Source organism: Dromaius novaehollandiae, chromosome 7 (assembly GCF_036370855.1).
Source record: "Dromaius novaehollandiae isolate bDroNov1 chromosome 7, bDroNov1.hap1, whole genome shotgun sequence".
Classification (NCBI taxonomy): Eukaryota; Metazoa; Chordata; class Aves; order Casuariiformes; family Dromaiidae; genus Dromaius; species Dromaius novaehollandiae.
In genome coordinates, this window is record NC_088104.1 from 30,612,947 (window position 1) to 30,635,276 (window position 22,330).

A 22,330-nucleotide genomic window follows, 5' to 3' on the forward strand; every position below is an offset into this window, starting at 1 on the left:
CGTTGAGGCCCAGGTGGAGTGGGGCTGCAAAGGGCCTGCCAAAGGAAAAGTGGGGCTGCAGCAACACTGATCGCAGGGCCACTTTTTTGTGTGGGCCAGGAATGGGGCTGCTGGGCTGCGGTTCGGGCCCCGCCTGAGCCTACATTTAGGGCTAGGGTTAGGGTTAGGAGATCTAGAAAGCGTTGAGGCCCAGGTGGAGTGGGGCTGCAAAGGGCCTGCCAAAGGAAAGGTGGGGCTGCAGCAAGACTGATGGCAGGGCCACTTCTTTGTGCGGGCCAGGAATGGGGCTGCTGGGCTGCGGTTCGGGCCCCGCCTGAGCCTACATTTAGGGCTAGGGTTAGGCTTAGGGTTAGGGTTAGGGTTAGGAGATCTAGAAAGTGTTGAGGCCCAGGTGGAGTGGGGCTGCAAAGGGCCTGCCAAAGGAAAGGTGGGGCTGCAGCAAGACTGATGGCAGGGCCACCTTTTTGTGCGGGCCAGGAATGGGGCTGCTGGGCTGCGGTTCGGGCCCCGCCTGAGCCTACATTTAGGGCTAGGCTTAGGGTTAGGGTTAGGGTTAGGGTTAGGAGATCTAGAAAGCGTTGAGGCCCAGGTGGAGTGGGGCTGCAAAGGGCCTGCCAAAGGAAAGGTGGGGCTGCAGCAAGACTGATCGCAGGGCCACTTCTTTGTGCGGGCCAGGAATGGGGCTGCTGGGCTGCGGTTTGGGCCCCGCCTGAGCCTACATTTAGGGCTAGCGTTAGGGATAGGGTTAGGGTTAGGATCAGGAGATCTAGAAAGCGTTGAGGCCCAGGTGGAGTGGGGCTGCAAAGGGCCTGCCAAAGGAAAGGTGGGGCTGCAGCAAGACTGATGGCAGGGCCACTTTTTTGTGCGGGCCAGGAATGGGGCTGCTGGGCTGCGGTTCAGGCCCGGCCTGAGCCTACATTTAGGGCTAGGGTTAGGGTTAGGGTTAGGGTTAGGGTTAGGAGATCTAGAAAGCGTTGAGGCCCAGGTGGAGTGGGGCTGCAAAGGGCCTGGCAAAGGAAAGGTGGGGCTGCAGCAAGACGGATGGCAGGGCCACTTTTTTGTTTGGGCCAGGAATGGGTCTGCTGGGCTGTGGCTCGGGCCTGGCCTGAGCCTATATTTAGGGCTAGCGTTAGGATTAGGGTTAGGGTTAGGATCAGGAGATCTAGAAAGCGTTGAGGCCCAGGTGGAGTGGGGCTGCAAAGGGCCTGCCAAAGGAAAGGTGGGGCTGCAGCAAGACTGATGGCAGGGCCACTTTTTTGTGTGGGCCAGGAATGGGGCTGCTGGGCTGCGGTTCGGGCCCGGCCTGAGCCTACATTTAGGGCTAGGGTTAGGGTTAGGGTTAGGGTTAGGGTTAGGTTTAGGAGATCTAGAAAGCGTTGAGGCCCAGGTTGAGTGGGCTGCAAAGGGCCTGCCAAAGGAAAGGTGGGGCTGCAGCAAGACTGATGGCAGGGCCACTTCTTTGTGCGGGCCAGGAATGGGGCTGCTGGGCTGCGGTTCGGGCCCCGCCTGAGCCTACATTTAGGGCTAGGCTTAGGGTTAGGAGATCTAGAAAGCGTTGAGGCCCAGGTGGAGTGGGGCTGCAAAGGGCCTGCCAAAGGAAAAGTGGGGCTGCAGCAACACTGATCGCAGGGCCACTTGTTTGTGCGGGCCAGGAATGGGGCTGCTGGGCTGCAGTTCGGGCCCCGCCTGAGCCTACATTTAGGGCTAGGCTTAGGGTTAAGGTTAGGGTTAGGATCAGGAGAGAGAGAAAGCGTTGAGGCCCAGGTGGAGTGGGGCTGCAAAGGGCCTGCCAAAGGAAAGGTGGGGCTGCAGCAAGACGGATCGCAGGGCCACTATTTTGTGCGGGCCAGGAATGGGGCTGCTGGGCTGCGGTTCGGGCCCCGCCTGAGCCTACATTTAGGGCTAGGCTTAGGGTTAGGGTTAGGGTTAGGGTTAGGAGATCTAGAAAGTGTTGAGGCCCAGGTGGAGTGGGGCTGCAAAGGGCCTGCCAAAGGAAAGGTGGGGCTGCAGCAAGACTGATGGCAGGGCCACTTTTTTGTGCGGGCCAGGAATGGGGCTGCTGGGCTGCGGTTCGGGCCCCGCCTGAGCCTACATTTAGGGCTAGGCTTAGGGTTAGGGTTAGGGTTAGGGTTAGGAGATCTAGAAAGCGTTGAGGCCCAGGTGGAGTGGGGCTGCAAAGGGCCTGCCAAAGGAAAGGTGGGGCTGCAGCAAGACTGATGGCAGGGCCACTTTTTTGTTTGGGCCAGGAATGGGTCTGCTGGGCTGTGGCTCGGGCCTGGCCTGAGCCTATATTTAGGGCTAGGGTTAGGATTAGGGTTAGGGTTAGGATCAGGAGATCTAGAAAGCGTTGAGGCCCAGGTGGAGTGGGGCTGCAAAGGGCCTGCCAAAGGAAAGGTGGGGCTGCAGCAAGACTGATGGCAGGGCCACTTCTTTGTGCGGGCCAGGAATGGGGCTGCTGGGCTGTGGTTCGGGCCCCGCCTGAGCCTACATTTAGGGCTAGGGTTAGGGTTAGGGTTAGGGTTAGGATCAGGAGAGAGAGAAAGCGTTGAGGCCCAGGTGGAGTGGGGCTGCAAAGGGCCTGCCAAAGGAAAGGTGGGGCTGCAGCAAGACTGATGGCAGGGCCACTTCTTTGTGCGGGCCAGGAATGGGGCTGCTGGGCTGTTGTTCGGCCCCGCCTGAGCCTACATTTAGGGCTAGCGTTACGGTAAGGGTTAGGGTTAGGGTTAGGAGATCTAGAAAGCGTTGAGGCCCAGGTGGAGTGGGGCTGCAAAGGGCCTGCCAAAGGAAAGGTGGGGCTGCAGCAAGACTGATGGCAGGGCCACTTTTTTGTTTGGGCCAGGAATGGGGCTGCTGGGCTGCGGTTCGGGCCCCACCTGAGCCTACTTTTAGGGCTAGGGATAGGGTTAGGGTTAGGCTTAGGATTAGGAGATCTAGAAAGCGTTGAGGCCCAGGTGGAGTGGGGCTGCAAAGGGCCTGCCAAAGGAAAGGTGGGGCTGCAGCAAGACTGATGGCAGGGCCACTTTTTTGTGCGGGCCAGGAATGGGGCTGCTGGGCTGCGGTTCGGGCCCGGCCTGAGCCTACATTTAGGGCTAGGGTTAGGGTTAGGAGATCTAGAAAGCGTTGAGGCCCAGGTGGAGTGGGGCTGCAAAGGGCCTGCCAAAGGAAAAGTGGGGCTGCAGCAACACTGATCGCAGGGCCACTTTTTTGTGTGGGCCAGGAATGGGGCTGCTGGGCTGCGGTTCGGGCCCCGCCTGAGCCTACATTTAGGGCTAGGGTTAGGGTTAGGAGATCTAGAAAGCGTTGAGGCCCAGGTGGAGTGGGGCTGCAAAGGGCCTGCCAAAGGAAAGGTGGGGCTGCAGCAAGACTGATGGCAGGGCCACTTCTTTGTGCGGGCCAGGAATGGGGCTGCTGGGCTGCGGTTCGGGCCCCGCCTGAGCCTACATTTAGGGCTAGGGTTAGGCTTAGGGTTAGGGTTAGGGTTAGGAGATCTAGAAAGTGTTGAGGCCCAGGTGGAGTGGGGCTGCAAAGGGCCTGCCAAAGGAAAGGTGGGGCTGCAGCAAGACTGATGGCAGGGCCACCTTTTTGTGCGGGCCAGGAATGGGGCTGCTGGGCTGCGGTTCGGGCCCCGCCTGAGCCTACATTTAGGGCTAGGCTTAGGGTTAGGGTTAGGGTTAGGGTTAGGAGATCTAGAAAGCGTTGAGGCCCAGGTGGAGTGGGGCTGCAAAGGGCCTGCCAAAGGAAAGGTGGGGCTGCAGCAAGACTGATCGCAGGGCCACTTCTTTGTGCGGGCCAGGAATGGGGCTGCTGGGCTGCGGTTTGGGCCCCGCCTGAGCCTACATTTAGGGCTAGGGTTAGGGTTAGGGTTAGGGTTAGGATCAGGAGATCTAGAAAGCGTTGAGGCCCAGGTGGAGTGGGGCTGCAAAGGGCCTGCCAAAGGAAAGGTGGGGCTGCAGCAAGACTGATGGCAGGGCCACTTTTTTGTGCGGGCCAGGAATGGGGCTGCTGGGCTGCGGTTCAGGCCCGGCCTGAGACTACATTTAGGGCTAGGGTTAGGGTTAGGGTTAGGGTTAGGGTTAGGAGATCTAGAAAGCGTTGAGGCCCAGGTGGAGTGGGGCTGCAAAGGGCCTGCCAAAGGAAAGGTGGGGCTGCAGCAAGACTGATGGCAGGGCCACTTTTTTGTTTGGGCCAGGAATGGGTCTGCTGGGCTGTGGCTCGGGCCTGGCCTGAGCCTATATTTAGGGCTAGCGTTAGGATTAGGGTTAGGGTTAGGATCAGGAGATCTAGAAAGCGTTGAGGCCCAGGTGGAGTGGGGCTGCAAAGGGCCTGCCAAAGGAAAGGTGGGGCTGCAGCAAGACTGATGGCAGGGCCACTTCTTTGTGTGGGCCAGGAATGGGGCTGCTGGGCTGCGGTTCGGGCCCGGCCTGAGCCTACATTTAGGGCTAGGGTTAGGGTTAGGGTTAGGGTTAGGGTTAGGTTTAGGAGATCTAGAAAGCGTTGAGGCCCAGGTTGAGTGGGCTGCAAAGGGCCTGCCAAAGGAAAGGTGGGGCTGCAGCAAGACTGATGGCAGGGCCACTTTTTTGTGCGGGCCAGGAATGGGGCTGCTGGGCTGCGGTTCGGGCCCCGCCTGAGCCTACATTTAGGGCTAGGCTTAGGGTTAGGAGATCTAGAAAGCGTTGAGGCCCAGGTGGAGTGGGGCTGCAAAGGGCCTGCCAAAGGAAAAGTGGGGCTGCAGCAACACTGATCGCAGGGCCACTTGTTTGTGCGGGCCAGGAATGGGGCTGCTGGGCTGCAGTTCGGGCCCCGCCTGAGCCTACATTTAGGGCTAGGCTTAGGGTTAAGGTTAGGGTTAGGATCAGGAGAGAGAGAAAGCGTTGAGGCCCAGGTGGAGTGGGGCTGCAAAGGGCCTGCCAAAGGAAAGGTGGGGCTGCAGCAAGACGGATCGCAGGGCCACTTCTTTGTGCGGGCCAGGAATGGGGCTGCTGGGCTGCGGTTCGGGCCCCGCCTGAGCCTACATTTAGGGCTAGGCTTAGGGTTAGGGTTAGGGTTAGGGTTAGGAGATCTAGAAAGTGTTGAGGCCCAGGTGGAGTGGGGCTGCAAAGGGCCTGCCAAAGGAAAGGTGGGGCTGCAGCAAGACTGATGGCAGGGCCACTTTTTTGTTTGGGCCAGGAATGGGGCTGCTGGGCTGCGGTTCGGGCCCCGCCTGAGCCTACATTTAGGGCTAGGCTTAGGGTTAGGGTTAGGGTTAGGGTTAGGAGATCTAGAAAGCGTTGAGGCCCAGGTGGAGTGGGGCTGCAAAGGGCCTGCCAAAGGAAAGGTGGGGCTGCAGCAAGACTGATGGCAGGGCCACTTTTTTGTTTGGGCCAGGAATGGGTCTGCTGGGCTGTGGCTCGGGCCTGGCCTGAGCCTATATTTAGGGCTAGGGTTAGGATTAGGGTTAGGGTTAGGATCAGGAGATCTAGAAAGCGTTGAGGCCCAGGTGGAGTGGGGCTGCAAAGGGCCTGCCAAAGGAAAGGTGGGGCTGCAGCAAGACTGATGGCAGGGCCACTTCTTTGTGCGGGCCAGGAATGGGGCTGCTGGGCTGTGGTTCGGGCCCCGCCTGAGCCTACATTTAGGGCTAGGGTTAGGGTTAGGGTTAGGGTTAGGATCAGGAGAGAGAGAAAGCGTTGAGGCCCAGGTGGAGTGGGGCTGCAAAGGGCCTGCCAAAGGAAAGGTGGGGCTGCAGCAAGACTGATGGCAGGGCCACTTCTTTGTGCGGGCCAGGAATGGGGCTGCTGGGCTGTTGTTCGGCCCCGCCTGAGCCTACATTTAGGGCTAGCGTTACGGTTAGGGTTAGGGTTAGGGTTAGGAGATCTAGAAAGCGTTGAGGCCCAGGTGGAGTGGGGCTGCAAAGGGCCTGCCAAAGGAAAGGTGGGGCTGCAGCAAGACTGATGGCAGGGCCACTTCTTTGTGCGGGCCAAGAATGGGGCTGCTGGGCTGTGGCTCGGGCCCCGCCTGAGCCTACATTTAGGGCTAGGGTTAGGGTTAGGGTTAGGGTTAGGATCAGGAGAGAGAGAAAGCGTTGAGGCCCAGGTGGAGTGGGGCTGCAAAGGGCCTGCCAAAGGAAAGGTGGGGCTGCAGCAAGACTGATGGCAGGGCCACTTTTTTGTGCAGGCCAGGAATGGGGCTGCTGGGCTGTGGTTCGGGCCCCGCCTGAGCCTACATTTAGGGCTAGGGTTAGGGTTAGGAGATCTAGAAAGCGTTGAGGCCCAGGTGGAGTGGGGCTGCAATGGGCCTGCCAAAGGAAAGGTGGGGCTGCAGCAAGACGGATCGCAGGGCCACTTCTTTGTGCGGGCCAGGAATGGGGCTGCTGGGCTGCGGTTCGGGCCCCGCCTGAGCCTACATTTAGGGCTAGGCTTAGGGTTAGGGTTAGGGTTAGGGTTAGGAGATCTAGAAAGCGTTGAGGCCCAGGTGGAGTGGGGCTGCAAAGGGCCTGCCAAAGGAAAGGTGGGGCTGCAGCAAGACTGATGGCAGGGCCACTTTTTTGTTTGGGCCAGGAATGGGTCTGCTGGGCTGTGGCTCGGGCCTGGCCTGAGCCTATATTTAGGGCTAGCGTTAGGATTAGGGTTAGGGTTAGGATCAGGAGATCTAGAAAGCGTTGAGGCCCAGGTGGAGTGGGGCTGCAAAGGGCCTGCCAAAGGAAAGGTGGGGCTGCAGCAAGACTGATGGCAGGGCCACTTTTTTGTGCGGGCCAGGAATGGGGCTGCTGGGCTGCGGTTCGGGCCCCGCCTGAGCCTACATTTAGGGCTAAGCTTAGGGCTAGGGTTAGGATCAGGAGATCTAGAAAGCGTTGAGGCCCAGGTGGAGTGGGGCTGCAAAGGGCCTGCCAAAGGAAAGGTGGGGCTGCAGCAAGACTGATGGCAGGGCCACTTTTTTGTGTGGGCCAGGAATGGGGCTGCTGGGCTGCGGTTCGGGCCCGGCCTGAGCCTACATTTAGGGCTAGGCTTAGGGTTAGGGTTAGGTTTAGGAGATCTAGAAAGCGTTGAGGCCCAGGTGGAGTGGGGCTGCAAAGGGCCTGGCAAAGGAAAGGTGGGGCTGCAGCAAGACTGATGGCAGGGCCACTTTTTTGTGCGGGCCAGGAATGGGGCTGCTGGGCTGCGGTTCGGGCCCGGCCTGAGCCTACATTTAGGGCTAGGGTTAGGGTTAGGGTTAGGGTTAGGGTTAGGTTTAGGAGATCTAGAAAGCGTTGAGGCCCAGGTTGAGTGGGCTGCAAAGGGCCTGCCAAAGGAAAGGTGGGGCTGCAGCAAGACGGATCGCAGGGCCACTTTATTGTGCGGGCCAGGAATGGGGCTGCTGGGCTGCGGTTCGGGCCCGGCCTGAGCCTACATTTAGGGCTAGGGTTAGGGCTAGGGTTAGGGTTAGGGTTAGGAGATCTAGAAAGCGTTGAGGCCCAGGTGGAGTGGGGCTGCAAAGGGCCTGCCAAAGGAAAGGTGGGGCTGCAGCAAGACTGATCGCAGGGCCACTTTTTTGTGCGGGCCAGGAATGGGGCTGCTGGGCTGCGGTTTGGGCCCTGCCTGAGCCTACATTTAGGGCTAGGGTTAGGGTTAGGGCTAGGGTTAGGGTTAGGAGATCTAGAAAGCGTTGAGGCCCAGGTGGAGTGGGGCTGCAAAGGGCCTGCCAAAGGAAAGGTGGGGCTGCAGCAAGACGGATCGCAGGGCCACTTTTTTGTGCGGTCCAGGAATGGGGCTGCCGGGCTGCGGTTCGGGCCCCGCCTGAGACTACATTTAGGGCTAGGGTTAGGGTTAGGGTTAGGTTTAGGGTTAGGATCAGGAGAGAGAGAAAGCGTTGAGGCCCAGGTGGAGTGGGGCTGCAAAGGGCCTGCCAAAGGAAAGGTGGGGCTGCAGCAAGACTGATGGCAGGGCCACTTTTCTGTGCGGGCCAGGAATGGGGCTGCTGGGCTGCGGTTCGGGCCCGGCCTGAGCCTACATTTAGGGCTAGGCTTAGGGTTAGGGTTAGGGTTAGGATCAGGAGATCTAGAAAGCGTTGAGGCCCAGGTGGAGTGGGGCTGCAAAGGGCCTGCCATAGGAAAGGTGGGGCTGCAGCAAGACTGATGGCAGGGCCACTTCTTTGTGCGGGCCAGGAATGGGGCTGCTGGGCTGCGGTTCGGGCCCCGCCTGAGCCTACATTTAGGGCTAGGGTTAGGGTTAGGGCTAGGGTTAGGATCAGGAGATCTAGAAAGCGTTGAGGCCCAGGTGGAGTGGGGCTGCAAAGGGCCTGCCAAAGAAAGGTGGGGCTGCAGCAAGACGGGTCGCAGGGCCACTTTTCTGTGCGGGCCAGGAATGGGGCTGCTGGGCTGCGGTTCGGGCCCCGCCTGAGCCTACATTTAGGGCTAGGGTTAGGGTTAGGAGATCTAGAAAGCGTTGAGGCCCAGGTGGAGTGGGGCTGCAAAGGGCCTGCCAAAGGAAAGGTGGGGCTGCAGCGAGACTGATGGCAGGGCCACTTTTCTGTGCGGGCCAGGAATGGGGCTGCTGGGCTGCGGTTCGGGCCCCGCCTGAGCCTACATTTAGGGCTAGGCTTAGGGTTAGGGTTAGGGTTAGGATCAGGAGATCTAGAAAGCGTTGAGGCCCAGGTGGAGTGGGGCTGCAAAGGGCCTGCCAAAGGAAAAGTGGGGCTGCAGCAAGACTGATCGCAGGGCCACTTTTTTGTGCGGGCCAGGAATGGGGCTGCTGGGCTGCGGTTTGGGCCCCGCCTGAGCCTACATTTAGGGCTAGGCTTAGGGTTAGGGTTAGGGTTAGGATCAGGAGATCTAGAAAGCGTTGAGGCCCAGGTGGAGTGGGGCTGCAAAGGGCCTGCCAAAGGAAAGGTGGGGCTGCAGCAAGACTGATGGCCGGCCCACTTTTTTGTGCGGGCCAGGAATGGGGCTGCTGGGCTGTGGTTCGGGCCCCGCCTGAGCCTACATTTAGGGCTAGGGTTAGGGTTAGGAGATCTAGAAAGCGTTGAGGCCCAGGTGGAGTGGGGCTGCAAAGGGCCTGCCAAAGGAAAGGTGGGGCTGCAGCAAGACTGATGGCAGGGCCACTTTTTTGTGCAGGCCAGGAATGGGGCTGCTGGGCTGCGGTTCGGGCCCCGCCTGAGCCTGCATTTAGGGCTAGGCTTAGGGTTAGGGGTAGGGTTAGGATCAGGAGATCTAGAAAGCGTTGAGGCCCAGGTGGAGTGGGGCTGCAAAGGGCCTGCCAAAGGAAGGTGGGGCTGCAGCAAGACGGGTCGCAGGGCCACTTTTCTGTGCGGGCCAGGAATGGGGCTGCTGGGCTGCGGTTCGGGCCCCGCCTGAGCCTACATTTAGGGCTAGGCTTAGGGTAAGGAGATCTAGAAAGCGTTGAGGCCCAGGTGGAGTGGGGCTGCAAAGGGCCTGCCAAAGGAAAAGTGGGGCTGCAGCAACACTGATCGCAGGGCCACTTTTTTGTGCGGGCCAGGAATGGGGCTGCTGGGCTGTGGCTCGGGCCCGGCCTGAGCCTATATTTAGGGCTAGGGTTAGGGTTAGGGTTAGGGTTAGGATCAGGAGATCTAGAAAGCGTTGAGGCCCAGGTGGAGTGGGGCTGCAAAGTACCTGCCAAAGGAAAGGTGGGGCTGCAGCGAGACTGATGGCAGGGCCACTTTTTTGTGCGGGCCAGGAATGGGGCTGCTGGGCTGCGGTTCGGGCCCCGCCTGAGCCTACATTTAGGGCTAGCGTTAGGGTTAGGGTTAGGATCAGGAGATCTAGAAAGCGTTGAGGCCCAGGTGGAGTGGGGCTGCAAAGGGCCTGCCAAAGGAAAGGTGGGGCTGCAGCAAGACTGATGGCAGGGCCACTTTTTTGTGCTGGCCAGGAATGGGGCTGCTGGGCTGCGGTTCGGGCCCGGCCTGAGCCTACATTTAGGGCTAGGGTTAGGGTTAGGGTTAGGATCAGGAGATCTAGAAAGCGTTGAGGCCCAGGTGGAGTGGGGCTGCAAAGGGCCTGCCAAAGGAAAGGTGGGACTGCAGCAAGACTGATGGCAGGGCCACTTTTTTGTGCAGGCCAGGAATGGGGCTGCTGGGCTACGGTTCGGGCCCCGCCTGAGCCTACATTTAGGGCTAGGGTTAGGGTTAGGGTTAGGGTTAGGATCAGGAGAGAGAGAAAGCGTTGAGGCCCAGGTGGAGTGGGGCTGCAAAGGGCCTGCCAAAGGAAAAGTGGGGCTGCAGCAACACTGATCGCAGGGCCACCTTTTTGTGCTGGCCAGGAATGGGGCTGCTGGGCTGTGGTTTGGGCCCTGCCTGAGCCTACATTTAGGGCTAGGCTTAGGGTTAGGGCTAGGGTTAGGGTTAGGAGATCTAGAAAGCGTTGAGGCCCAGGTGGAGTGGGGCTGCAAAGGGACTGCCAAAGGAAAGTTGGGTTTGCAGCAAGACGGATCGCAGGGCCACTTCTTTGTGCGGGCCAGGAATGGGGCTGCTGGGCTGCGGTTTGGGCCCCGCCTGAGCCTACATTTAGGGCTAGGCTTAGGGTTAGGGTTAGGGTTAGGGTTAGGAGATCTAGAAAGCGTTGAGGCCCAGGTGGAGTGGGGCTGCAAAGGGCCTGCCAAAGGAAAGGTGGGGCTGCAGCAAGACGGATCGCAGGGCCACTTCTTTGTGCGGGCCAAGAATGGGGCTGCTGGGCTGCGGTTTGGGCCCCGCCTGAGCCTACATTTAGGGCTAGCGTTAGGGTTAGGGTTAGGGTTAGGATCAGGAGATCTAGAAAGCGTTGAGGCCCAGGTGGAGTGGGGCTGCAAAGGGCCTGCCAAAGGAAAGGTGGGGCTGCAGCAAGACTGATGGCAGGGCCACTTTTTTGTGCAGGCCAGGAATGGGGCTGCTGGGCTGCGGTTCGGGCCCCGCCTGAGCCTACATTTAGGGCTAGGGTTAGGGTTAGGGTTAGGGTTAGGAGATCTAGAAAGCGTTGAGGCCCAGGTGGAGTGGGGCTGCAAAGGGCCTGCCAAAGGAAAGGTGGGGCTGCAGCAAGACGGGTCGCAGGGCCACTTCTGTGTGCGGGCCAGGAATGGGGCTGCTGGGCTGCGGTTTGGGCCCCGCCTGAGCCTACATTTAGGGCTAGCGTTAGGGTTAGGGTTAGGGTTAGGAGATCAGGAGATCTAGAAAGCGTTGAGGCCCAGGTGGAGTGGGGCTGCAAAGGGCCTGCCAAAGGAAAGGTGGGGCTGCAGCAACACTGATGGCAGGGCCACTTCTTTGTGCGGGCCAGGAATGGGGCTGCTGGGCTGCGGTTCGGGCCCCGCCTGAGCCTGCATTTAGGGCTAGCGTTAGGGTTAGGGCTAGGGTTAGGATCAGGAGATCTAGAAAGCGTTGAGGCCCAGGTGGAGTGGGGCTGCAAAGGGCCTGCCAAAGGAAAGGTGGGGCTGCAGCAAGACTGATCGCAGGGCCACGTTTTTGTGCGGGCCAGGAATGGGGCTGCTGGGCTGCGGTTCGGGCCCCGCCTGAGCCTACATTTAGGGCTAGGCTTAGGGTTAGGGGTAGGGTTAGGATCAGGAGATCTAGAAAGCGTTGAGGCCCAGGTGGAGTGGGGCTGCAAAGGGCCTGCCAAAGGAAGGTCGGGCTGCAGCAAGACGGGTCGCAGGGCCACTTTTTTGTGCGGGCCAGGAATGGGGCTGCTGGGCTGCGGTTCGGGCCCCGCCTGAGCCTACATTTAGGGCTAGGCTTAGGGTTAGGAGATCTAGAAAGCGTTGAGGCCCAGGTGGAGTGGGGCTGCAAAGGGCCTGCCAAAGGAAAAGTGGGGCTGCAGCAACACTGATCGCAGGGCCACTTTTTTGTGCGGGCCAGGAATGGGGCTGCTGGGCTGTGGCTCGGGCCCGGCCTGAGCCTATATTTAGGGCTAGGGTTAGGGTTAGGGTTAGGGTTAGGATCAGGAGATCTAGAAAGCGTTGAGGCCCAGGTGGAGTGGGGCTGCAAAGGGCCTGCCAAAGGAAAGGTGGGGCTGCAGCAAGACTGATGGCAGGGCCACTTTTTTGTGCGGGCCAGGAATGGGGCTGCTGGGCTGCGGTTCGGGCCCCGCCTGAGCCTACATTTAGGGCTAGCGTTAGGGTTAGGGTTAGGATCAGGAGATCTAGAAAGCGTTGAGGCCCAGGTGGAGTGGGGCTGCAAAGGGCCTGCCAAAGGAAAGGTGGGGCTGCAGCAAGACTGATGGCAGGGCCACTTTTTTGTGCTGGCCAGGAATGGGGCTGCTGGGCTGTGGTTTGGGCCCTGCCTGAGCCTACATTTAGGGCTTGGCTTAGGGTTAGGGCTAGGGTTGGGGTTAGGAGATCTAGAAAGCGTTGAGGCCCAGGTGGAGTGGGGCTGCAAAGGGCCTGCCAAAGGAAAGGTGGGGCTGCAGCAAGACTGATGGCAGGGCCACTTTTTTGTGCGGTCCAGGAATGGGGCTGCTGGGCTGCGGTTCGGGCCCCGCCTGAGCCTACATTTAGGGCTAGGCTTAGGGTTAGGGTTAGGAGATCTAGAAAGCGTTGAGGCCCAGGTGGAGTGGGGCTGCAAAGGGCCTGCCAAAGGAAAAGTGGGGCTGCAGCAAGACTGATGGCAGGGCCACCTTTTTGTGCGGTCCAGGAATGGGGCTGCTGGGCTGCGGTTTGGGCCCTGCCTGAGCCTACATTTAGGGCTAGGGTTAGGGTTAGGGTTAGGGTTAGGGTTAGGAGATCTAGAAAGCGTTGAGGCCCAGGTGGAGTGGGGCTGCAAAGGGCCTGCCAAAGGAAAGGTGGGGCTGCAGCAAGACTGATGGCAGGGCCACTTCTTTGTGCGGGCCAGGAATGGGGCTGCTGGGCTGCGGTTCGGGCCCCGCCTGAGCCTACATTTAGGGCTAGGCTTAGGGTTAGGGTTAGGTTTAGGAGATCTAGAAAGCGTTGAGGGCCAGGTGGAGTGGGGCTGCAAAGGGCCTGCCAAAGGAAAGGTGGGGCTGCAGCAAGACTGATGGCAGGGCCACTTTTTTGTGTGGGCCAGGAATGGGGCTGCTGGGCTGCGGTTCGGGCCCGGCCTGAGCCTACATTTAGGGCTAGGCTTAGGGTTAGGGTTAGGTTTAGGAGATCTAGAAAGCGTTGAGGCCCAGGTGGAGTGGGGCTGCAAAGGGCCTGGCAAAGGAAAGGTGGGGCTGCAGCAAGACTGATGGCAGGGCCACTTTTTTGTGCGGGCCAGGAATGGGGCTGCTGGGCTGCGGTTCGGGCCCCGCCTGAGCCTACATTTAGGGCTAGGGTTAGGGCTAGGTTTAGGGTTAGGGTTAGGAGAGAGAGAAAGCGTTGAGGCCCAGGTGGAGTGGGGCTGCAAAGGGCCTGCCAAAGGAAAGGTGGGGCTGCAGCAAGACTGATGGCAGGGCCACTTTTTTGTGCGGGCCAGGAATGGGGCTGCTGGGCTGCAGTTCGGGCCCCGCCTGAGCCTACATTTAGGGCTAGGCTTAGGGTTAGGGTTAGGGTTAGGATCAGGAGAGAGAGAAAGCGTTGAGGCCCAGGTGGAGTGGGGCTGCAAAGGGCCTGCCAAAGGAAAGGTGGGGCTGCAGCAACACTGATCGCAGGGCCACTTTTTTGTGCGGGCCAGGAATGGGGCTGCTGGGCTGCGGTTCGGGCCCGGCCTGAGCCTACATTTAGGTCTAGGGTTAGGGTTAGGGTTAGGATCAGGAGATCTAGAAAGCGTTGAGGCCCAGGTGGAGTGGGGCTGCAAAGGGCCTGCCAAAGGAAAGGTGGGGCTGCAGCAAGACTGATCGCAGGGCCACCTTTTTGTGCGGGCCAGGAATGGGGCTGCTGGGCTGCGGTTTGGGCCCTGCCTGAGCCTACATTTAGGGCTAGGCTTAGGGTTAGGGTTAGGGTTAGGATCAGGAGATCTAGAAAGCGTTGAGGCCCAGGTGGAGTGGGGCTGCAAAGGGCCTGCCAAAGGAAAGGTGGGGCTGCAGCAAGACTGATCGCAGGGCCACTTTTCTGTGCGGGCCAGGAATGGGGCTGCTGGGCTGCGGTTCGGGCCCCGCCTGAGCCTACATTTAGGGCTAGGGTTAGGGTTAGGAGATCTAGAAAGCGTTGAGGCCCAGGTGGAGTGGGGCTGCAAAGGGCCTGCCAAAGGAAAGGTGGGGCTGCAGCGAGACTGATGGCAGGGCCACTTTTCTGTGCGGGCCAGGAATGGGGCTGCTGGGCTGCGGTTCGGGCCCCGCCTGAGCCTACATTTAGGGCTAGGGTTAGGGTTAGGGTTAGGGTTAGGATCAGGAGATCTAGAAAGCGTTGAGGCCCAGGTGGAGTGGGGCTGCAAAGGGCCTGCCAAAGGAAAGGTGGGGCTGCAGCAAGACTGATCGCAGGGCCACTTTTTTGTGCAGGCCAGGAATGGGGCTGCTGGGCTGCGGTTTGGGCCCCGCCTGAGCCTACATTTAGGGCTAGGCTTAGGGTTAGGGCTAGGGTTAGGATCAGGAGATCTAGAAAGCGTTGAGGCCCAGGTGGAGTGGGGCTGCAAAGGGCCTGCCAAAGGAAAGGTGGGGCTGCAGCAAGACTGATGGCCGGCCCACTTTTTTGTGCGGGCCAGGAATGGGGCTGCTGGGCTGCGGTTCGGGCCCCGCCTGAGCCTGCATTTAGGGCTAGCGTTAGGGTTAGGAGATCTAGAAAGCGTTGAGGCCCAGGTGGAGTGGGGCTGCAAAGGGCCTGCCAAAGGAAAGGTGGGGCTGCAGCAAGACTGATGGCAGGGCCACTTTTTTGTGCAGGCCAGGAATGGGGCTGCTGGGCTGCGGTTCGGGCCCCGCCTGAGCCTACATTTAGGGCTAGGGTTAGGCTTAGGGTTAGGGTTAGGGTTAGGATCAGGAGATCTAGAAAGCGTTGAGGCCCAGGTGGAGTGGGGCTGCAAAGGGCCTGCCAAAGGAAAGGTGGGGCTGCAGCAAGACTGATCGCAGGGCCACGTTTTTGTGCGGGCCAGGAATGGGGCTGCTGGGCTGCGGTTCGGGCCCCGCCTGAGCCTACATTTAGGGCTAGGCTTAGGGATAGGGGTAGGGTTAGGATCAGGAGATCTATAAAGCGTTGAGGCCCAGGTGGAGTGGGGCTGCAAAGGGCCTGCCAAAGGAAGGTGGGGCTGCAGCAAGACGGGTCGCAGGGCCACTTTTTTGTGCGGGCCAGGAATGGGGCTGCTGGGCTGCGGTTCGGGCCCCGCCTGAGCCTACATTTAGGGCTAGGCTTAGGGTTAGGAGATCTAGAAAGCGTTGAGGCCCAGGTGGAGTGGGGCTGCAAAGGGCCTGCCAAAGGAAAAGTGGGGCTGCAGCAACACTGATCGCAGGGCCACTTTTTTGTGCGGGCCAGGAATGGGGCTGCTGGGCTGTGGCTCGGGCCCGGCCTGAGCCTATATTTAGGGCTAGGGTTAGGGTTAGGGTTAGGGTTAGGATCAGGAGATCTAGAAAGCGTTGAGGCCCAGGTGGAGTGGGGCTGCAAAGTACCTGCCAAAGGAAAGGTGGGGCTGCAGCGAGACTGATGGCAGGGCCACTTTTTTGTGCGGGCCAGGAATGGGGCTGCTGGGCTGCGGTTCGGGCCCGGCCTGAGCCTACATTTAGGGCTAGGCTTAGGGTTAGGGTTAGGATCAGGAGATCTAGAAAGCGTTGAGGCCCAGGTGGAGTGGGGCTGCAAAGGGCCTGCCAAAGGAAAGGTGGGACTGCAGCAAGACTGATGGCAGGGCCACTTTTTTGTGCAGGCCAGGAATGGGGCTGCTGGGCTACGGTTCGGGCCCCGCCTGAGCCTACATTTAGGGCTAGGGTTAGGGTTAGGGTTAGGGTTAGGATCAGGAGATCTAGAAAGCGTTGAGGCCCAGGTGGAGTGGGGCTGCAAAGGGCCTGCCAAAGGAAAAGTGGGGCTGCAGCAACACTGATCGCAGGGCCACCTTTTTGTGCTGGCCAGGAATGGGGCTGCTGGGCTGTGGTTTGGGCCCTGCCTGAGCCTACATTTAGGGCTTGGCTTAGGGTTAGGGCTAGGGTTAGGGTTAGGAGATCTAGAAAGCGTTGAGGCCCAGGTGGAGTGGGGCTGCAAAGGGCCTGCCAAAGGAAAGTTGGGTTTGCAGCAAGACGGATCGCAGGGCCACTTCTTTGTGCGGGCCAGGAATGGGGCTGCTGGGCTGCGGTTTGGGCCCTGCCTGAGCCTACATTTAGGGCTAGGCTTAGGGTTAGGGTTAGGGTTAGGGTTAGGAGATCTAGAAAGCGTTGAGGCCCAGGTGGAGTGGGGCTGCAAAGGGCCTGCCAAAGGAAAGGTGGGGCTGCAGCAAGACGGATCGCAGGGCCACTTCTTTGTGCGGGCCAGGAATGGGGCTGCTGGGCTGCGGTTTGGGCCCCGCCTGAGCCTACATTTAGGGCTAGCGTTAGGGTTAGGGTTAGGGTTAGGATCAGGAGATCTAGAAAGCGTTGAGGCCCAGGTGGAGTGGGGCTGCAAAGGGCCTGCCAAAGGAAAGGTGGGGCTGCAGCAAGACTGATGGCAGGGCCACTTCTTTGTGCGGGCCAGGAATGGGGCTGCTGGGCTGCGGTTCGGGCCCCGCCTGAGCCTACATTTAGGGCTAGGCTTAGGGTTAGGGTTAGGTTTAGGAGATCTAGAAAGCGTTGAGGGCCAGGTGGAGTGGGGCTGCAAAGGGCCTGCCAAAGGAAAGGTGGGGCTGCAGCAAGACTGATGGCAGGGCCACTTTTTTGTGTGGGCCAGGAATGGGGCTGCTGGGCTGCGGTTCGGGCCCGGCCTGAGCCTACATTTAGGGCTAGGCTTAGGGTTAGGGTTAGGTTTAGGAGATCTAGAAAGCGTTGAGGCCCAGGTGGAGTGGGGCTGCAAAGGGCCTGGCAAAGGAAAGGTGGGGCTGCAGCAAGACTGATGGCAGGGCCACTTTTTTGTGCGGGCCAGGAATGGGGCTGCTGGGCTGCGGTTCGGGCCCCGCCTGAGCCTACATTTAGGGCTAGGGTTAGGGCTAGGGTTAGGGTTAGGGTTAGGAGAGAGAGAAAGCGTTGAGGCCCAGGTGGAGTGGGGCTGCAAAGGGCCTGCCAAAGGAAAGGTGGGGCTGCAGCAAGACTGATGGCAGGGCCACTTTTTTGTGCGGGCCAGGAATGGGGCTGCTGGGCTGCAGTTCGGGCCCCGCCTGAGCCTACATTTAGGGCTAGGCTTAGGGTTAGGGTTAGGGTTAGGATCAGGAGAGAGAGAAAGCGTTGAGGCCCAGGTGGAGTGGGGCTGCAAAGGGCCTGCCAAAGGAAAGGTGGGGCTGCAGCAACACTGATCGCAGGGCCACTTTTTTGTGCGGGCCAGGAATGGGGCTGCTGGGCTGCGGTTCGGGCCCGGCCTGAGCCTACATTTAGGTCTAGGGTTAGGGTTAGGGTTAGGATCAGGAGATCTAGAAAGCGTTGAGGCCCAGGTGGAGTGGGGCTGCAAAGGGCCTGCCAAAGGAAAGGTGGGGCTGCAGCAAGACTGATCGCAGGGCCACCTTTTTGTGCGGGCCAGGAATGGGGCTGCTGGGCTGCGGTTTGGGCCCTGCCTGAGCCTACATTTAGGGCTAGGCTTAGGGCTAGGGCTAGGGTTAGGGTTAGGAGATCTAGAAAGCGTTGAGGCCCAGGTGGAGTGGGGCTGCAAAGGGCCTGCCAAAGGAAAGGTGGGGCTGCAGCAAGACGGATCGCAGGGCCACTTTTTTGTGCGGTCCAGGAATGGGGCTGCCGGGCTGCGGTTCGGGCCCCGCCTGAGACTACATTTAGGGCTAGGGTTAGGGTTAGGGTTAGGTTTAGGGTTAGGATCAGGAGAGAGAGAAAGCGTTGAGGCCCAGGTGGAGTGGGGCTGCAAAGGGCCTGCCAAAGGAAAGGTGGGGCTGCAGCAAGACTGATGGCAGGGCCACTTCTTTGTGCGGGCCAGGAATGGGGCTGCTGGGCTGCGGTTCGGGCCCCGCCTGAGCCTACATTTAGGGCTAGGGTTAGGGTTAGGGTTAGGGTTAGGATCAGGAGATCTAGAAAGCGTTGAGGCCCAGGTGGAGTGGGGCTGCAAAGGGCCTGCCAAAGGAAAGGTGGGGCTGCAGCAAGACTGATGGCAGGGCCACTTCTTTGTGCGGGCCAGGAATGGGGCTGCTGGGCTGCGGTTCGGGCCCCGCCTGAGCCTACATTTAGGGCTAGGGTTAGGGTTAGGGCTAGGGTTAGGATCAGGAGATCTAGAAAGCGTTGAGGCCCAGGTGGAGTGGGGCTGCAAAGGGCCTGCCAAAGGAAGGTGGGGCTGCAGCAAGACGGGTCGCAGGGCCACTTTTCTGTGCGGGCCAGGAATGGGGCTGCTGGGCTGCGGTTCGGGCCCCGCCTGAGCCTACATTTAGGGCTAGCGTTAGGGTTAGGAGATCTAGAAAGCGTTGAGGCCCAGGTGGAGTGGGGCTGCAAAGGGCCTGCCAAAGGAAAGGTGGGGCTGCAGCGAGACTGATGGCAGGGCCACTTTTCTGTGCGGGCCAGGAATGGGGCTGCTGGGCTGCGGTTCGGGCCCCGCCTGAGCCTACATTTAGGGCTAGGGTTAGGGTTAGGGTTAGGGTTAGGGTTAGGAGATCTAGAAAGCGTTGAGGCCCAGGTGGAGTGGGGCTGCAAAGGGCCTGCCAAAGGAAAGGTGGGGCTGCAGCAAGACTGATGGCAGGGCCACTTTTTTGTGCGGGCCAGGAATGGGGCTGCTGGGCTGCGGTTCGGGCCCGGCCTGAGCCTACATTTAGGGCTAGGCTTAGGGTTAGGGTTAGGATCAGGAGATCTAGAAAGCGTTGAGGCCCAGGTGGAGTGGGGCTGCAAAGGGCCTGCCAAAGGAAAGGTGGGACTGCAGCAAGACTGATGGCAGGGCCACTTTTTTGTGCAGGCCAGGAATGGGGCTGCTGGGCTACGGTTCGGGCCCCGCCTGAGCCTACATTTAGGGCTAGGGTTAGGGTTAGGGTTAGGGTTAGGATCAGGAGATCTAGAAAGCGTTGAGGCCCAGGTGGAGTGGGGCTGCAAAGGGCCTGCCAAAGGAAAAGTGGGGCTGCAGCAACACTGATCGCAGGGCCACCTTTTTGTGCTGGCCAGGAATGGGGCTGCTGGGCTGTGGTTTGGGCCCTGCCTGAGCCTACATTTAGGGCTTGGCTTAGGGTTAGGGCTAGGGTTAGGGTTAGGAGATCTAGAAAGCGTTGAGGCCCAGGTGGAGTGGGGCTGCAAAGGGCCTGCCAAAGGAAAGTTGGGTTTGCAGCAAGACGGATCGCAGGGCCACTTTTTTGTGCGGGCCAGGAATGGGGCTGCTGGGCTGCGGTTTGGGCCCTGCCTGAGCCTACATTTAGGGCTAGGCTTAGGGTTAGGGTTAGGGTTAGGGTTAGGAGATCTAGAAAGCGTTGAGGCCCAGGTGGAGTGGGGCTGCAAAGGGCCTGCCAAAGGAAAGGTGGGGCTGCAGCAAGACGGATCGCAGGGCCACTTCTTTGTGCGGGCCAGGAATGGGGCTGCTGGGCTGCGGTTTGGGCCCCGCCTGAGCCTACATTTAGGGCTAGCGTTAGGGTTAGGGTTAGGGTTAGGATCAGGAGATCTAGAAAGCGTTGAGGCCCAGGTGGAGTGGGGCTGCAAAGGGCCTGGCAAAGGAAAGGTGGGGCTGCAGCAAGACTGATGGCAGGGCCACTTTTTTGTGCGGGCCAGGAATGGGGCTGCTGGGCTGCGGTTCGGGCCCCGCCTGAGCCTACATTTAGGGCTAGGGTTAGGGCTAGGGTTAGGGTTAGGGTTAGGAGAGAGAGAAAGCGTTGAGGCCCAGGTGGAGTGGGGCTGCAAAGGGCCTGCCAAAGGAAAGGTGGGGCTGCAGCAAGACTGATGGCAGGGCCACTTTTTTGTGCGGGCCAGGAATGGGGCTGCTGGGCTGCAGTTCGGGCCCCGCCTGAGCCTACATTTAGGGCTAGGCTTAGGGTTAGGGTTAGGGTTAGGATCAGGAGAGAGAGAAAGCGTTGAGGCCCAGGTGGAGTGGGGCTGCAAAGGGCCTGCCAAAGGAAAGGTGGGGCTGCAGCAACACTGATCGCAGGGCCACTTTTTTGTGCGGGCCAGGAATGGGGCTGCTGGGCTGCGGTTCGGGCCCGGCCTGAGCCTACATTTAGGTCTAGGGTTAGGGTTAGGGTTAGGATCAGGAGATCTAGAAAGCGTTGAGGCCCAGGTGGAGTGGGGCTGCAAAGGGCCTGCCAAAGGAAAGGTGGGGCTGCAGCAAGACTGATCGCAGGGCCACCTTTTTGTGCGGGCCAGGAATGGGGCTGCTGGGCTGCGGTTTGGGCCCTGCCTGAGCCTACATTTAGGGCTAGGCTTAGGGTTAGGGCTAGGGTTAGGGTTAGGAGATCTAGAAAGCGTTGAGGCCCAGGTGGAGTGGGGCTGCAAAGGGCCTGCCAAAGGAAAGGTGGGGCTGCAGCAAGACGGATCGCAGGGCCACTTTTTTGTGCGGTCCAGGAATGGGGCTGCCGGGCTGCGGTTCGGGCCCCGCCTGAGACTACATTTAGGGCTAGGGTTAGGGTTAGGGTTAGGTTTAGGGTTAGGATCAGGAGAGAGAGAAAGCGTTGAGGCCCAGGTGGAGTGGGGCTGCAAAGGGCCTGCCAAAGGAAAGGTGGGGCTGCAGCAAGACTGATGGCAGGGCCACTTCTTTGTGCGGGCCAGGAATGGGGCTGCTGGGCTGCGGTTCGGGCCCCGCCTGAGCCTACATTTAGGGCTAGGGTTAGGGTTAGGGTTAGGGTTAGGATCAGGAGATCTAGAAAGCGTTGAGGCCCAGGTGGAGTGGGGCTGCAAAGGGCCTGCCAAAGGAAAGGTGGGGCTGCAGCAAGACTGATGGCAGGGCCACTTCTTTGTGCGGGCCAGGAATGGGGCTGCTGGGCTGCGGTTCGGGCCCCGCCTGAGCCTACATTTAGGGCTAGGGTTAGGGTTAGGGCTAGGGTTAGGATCAGGAGATCTAGAAAGCGTTGAGGCCCAGGTGGAGTGGGGCTGCAAAGGGCCTGCCAAAGGAAAGGTGGGGCTGCAGCGAGACTGATGGCAGGGCCACTTTTCTGTGCGGGCCAGGAATGGGGCTGCTGGGCTGCGGTTCGGGCCCCGCCTGAGCCTACATTTAGGGCTAGGGTTAGGGTTAGGGTTAGGGTTAGGGTTAGGAGATCTAGAAAGCGTTGAGGCCCAGGTGGAGTGGGGCTGCAAAGGGCCTGCCAAAGGAAAGGTGGGGCTGCAGCAAGACTGATGGCAGGGCCACTTTTTTGTGCGGGCCAGGAATGGGGCTGCTGGGCTGCGGTTCGGGCCCGGCCTGAGCCTACATTTAGGGCTAGGCTTAGGGTTAGGGTTAGGATCAGGAGATCTAGAAAGCGTTGAGGCCCAGGTGGAGTGGGGCTGCAAAGGGCCTGCCAAAGGAAAGGTGGGACTGCAGCAAGACTGATGGCAGGGCCACTTTTTTGTGCAGGCCAGGAATGGGGCTGCTGGGCTACGGTTCGGGCCCCGCCTGAGCCTACATTTAGGGCTAGGGTTAGGGTTAGGGTTAGGGTTAGGATCAGGAGATCTAGAAAGCGTTGAGGCCCAGGTGGAGTGGGGCTGCAAAGGGCCTGCCAAAGGAAAAGTGGGGCTGCAGCAACACTGATCGCAGGGCCACCTTTTTGTGCTGGCCAGGAATGGGGCTGCTGGGCTGTGGTTTGGGCCCTGCCTGAGCCTACATTTAGGGCTTGGCTTAGGGTTAGGGCTAGGGTTAGGGTTAGGAGATCTAGAAAGCGTTGAGGCCCAGGTGGAGTGGGGCTGCAAAGGGCCTGCCAAAGGAAAGTTGGGTTTGCAGCAAGACGGATCGCAGGGCCACTTTTTTGTGCGGGCCAGGAATGGGGCTGCTGGGCTGCGGTTTGGGCCCTGCCTGAGCCTACATTTAGGGCTAGGCTTAGGGTTAGGGTTAGGGTTAGGGTTAGGAGATCTAGAAAGCGTTGAGGCCCAGGTGGAGTGGGGCTGCAAAGGGCCTGCCAAAGGAAAGGTGGGGCTGCAGCAAGACGGATCGCAGGGCCACTTCTTTGTGCGGGCCAGGAATGGGGCTGCTGGGCTGCGGTTTGGGCCCCGCCTGAGCCTACATTTAGGGCTAGCGTTAGGGTTAGGGTTAGGGTTAGGATCAGGAGATCTAGAAAGCGTTGAGGCCCAGGTGGAGTGGGGCTGCAAAGGGCCTGCCAAAGGAAAGGTGGGGCTGCAGCAAGACTGATGGCAGGGCCACTTCTTTGTGCGGGCCAGGAATGGGGCTGCTGGGCTGCGGTTCGGGCCCCGCCTGAGCCTACATTTAGGGCTAGGCTTAGGGTTAGGGTTAGGTTTAGGAGATCTAGAAAGCGTTGAGGGCCAGGTGGAGTGGGGCTGCAAAGGGCCTGGCAAAGGAAAGGTGGGGCTGCAGCAAGACTGATGGCAGGGCCACTTTTTTGT